General features: G+C 40.9%; 1 protein-coding gene across 3 annotated transcripts in view; it reads left to right on the forward strand.

Moving 5' to 3' along the window:
* The window catches only part of NDUFB3 (NADH:ubiquinone oxidoreductase subunit B3), a 13,222-nt gene that overhangs the window by 6,383 nt on the left and 4,939 nt on the right, over nucleotides 1-1,900 (forward strand). The gene's annotated exons all lie outside the window — the stretch shown is intronic.

Here is a 1,900-nt window from a genome sequence, read left to right on the forward strand (position 1 = left end):
AGGTGAAGGTTTACAGAACAAATAGTATCTCATGAAACTAGTACACATACTGTTTTATGACATTGGTTAACAACCCCACGACATGTCAGCCCTCTCCCTTCTCGACTTTTTTTTTGGGGGGGGATATACATAGCCAATGATACACCATTTCAAAAATTTCTATATGCACAGTTCAGTGACATCGACTACACTCTTCCAGTTGTGCTGCTATTCTCACTTTAGAACAAAATAGTTTCTCATTAAACAGTTAGTACACGTTGCCCTATGACAATGATTAACAACCTCACAACACATCAACACTATCCTTACTCAACCTTGGGTTCCCTATCACCAGCTTTCCTATCCCCTTCTGCCTTCTAGCCCTTGTCCCTGGACTGCTGTGCCTCATTAGTCCCATTTGGTTTTCTGGGGCTGTCCAATCGCCAGCTGAACGGTGAACCTCGGAAGTGACTTCACCACTGAGCTAAAAGGGTGTCCGGGGGCCATTTGGGGTTTCTCCAGTCTCCTTTAGGCCAGTAAATGTGGTCTTTTTTTTGTAAGTTAGAATTTTGTTCTACATCCTTCTCCAGCTCTGTTTAGAACCCTCTGTTGTGATCCCAGTCAGAGCAGTCAGTGGTGGTAGCCGGACACCATCTAGCTATACTGGACTCAGTCTGGTGGAGGCCCTGGTAGCTGTGGTCCATTAGTCCTTCGGACTGTCTTTCCGTTGTATCCTGTTCTCTTCACTCTCCCTTGCTTCCGAAGGGATGAGGCCAGTGGAATATCTTAGATGGCAGCTCATAGGCTTTTAAGACCCTAGACGCTACTCACCAAGGTAGAATGTAGAACATTGCCTTTATAAACTGTGTTACACCAATTGAGCTAGATGTTCCTGGAGACCATGGTCCTCACAGTTAGGGCAATAGTTTTTTGGGTTCATCCAGCTTCCATGGCTCCAGAAAGTCTCAAGTCCATGAGAATTTGAAATTCTGTTCTCCATTTTCCCCCTTTTGATCAGGATTCTTCTATAGAATTGTTTCTTTTTAATGCTTTAGATGAAGGTTTACAGAGCAAATTAGTTTCTCATTAAACAATGAATACACATATTGTTTTGTGACAATGGTTGCCAACCCCACAACATGTCAACACTCTCCCCTTCTTGACCTTGGGTTCACCATTACCAGCTTTCCTGGCCCCTGCTGCCTTCTCGTTCTTGCCCTTGGGCTGGTGTGCCCATTTAGTGTTGTTTTATGGGTCTGTCTAATCTTTGGCTGAGGGCTGATACATTAAAGTTTTTAAATCAGCTTTATGGAAGTGTCAGTTCCATATAATAAAATTCACCCATTTTAATTGTGCAGGTAAGTGTGCAATTCCATGAGTTTTGACAAATGTACAGTTATATAGCCACCAACACAATCATGACAGGGAATATTTCTATCATCCCAAAAAGTTTCCTGATGCCCCTTTGCAATCAATCCTATCCGACCTCTGGCTCCTGGCGATCATTGGTCTGCTTTCTGTCTTCATAGTGTTGCCTTTTCTAGGAATCATACAGTATGTAGTCTATTGTTCTGGCTTGTTTCACTTAATGCTTTTGAGATTTATCCATGTTGTTGCTTGTATATATAGTTCCTTTTTTTTTTTTTTTTAATTGTACTTTAGATGAAGGTTTACAGAACAAACTAGTTCCTTCCTTTTTATTATCCATTGTATGGAATACCTCATTTTGCTTACTGTTCACAAGTTGGTGGTCATTTGGGTTGTTTCCAGTCTGGGGCTATTATGAGTAAAGTTATTGTGACCATTTGAGTACAAGTCTTTGTATGAACATACGTTTTCATTTCAGTCGGGTAAACACCTAAGAGTGGGACTTCTGGATTGTATGATAAGTGAATTTTATTTAAAAAAAAAAAAAAAAAAA

This window comes from Trichechus manatus, unplaced genomic scaffold, assembly GCF_000243295.1.
Source record: "Trichechus manatus latirostris isolate Lorelei unplaced genomic scaffold, TriManLat1.0 scaffold00056, whole genome shotgun sequence".
Lineage (NCBI taxonomy): Eukaryota > Metazoa > Chordata > Mammalia > Sirenia > Trichechidae > Trichechus > Trichechus manatus.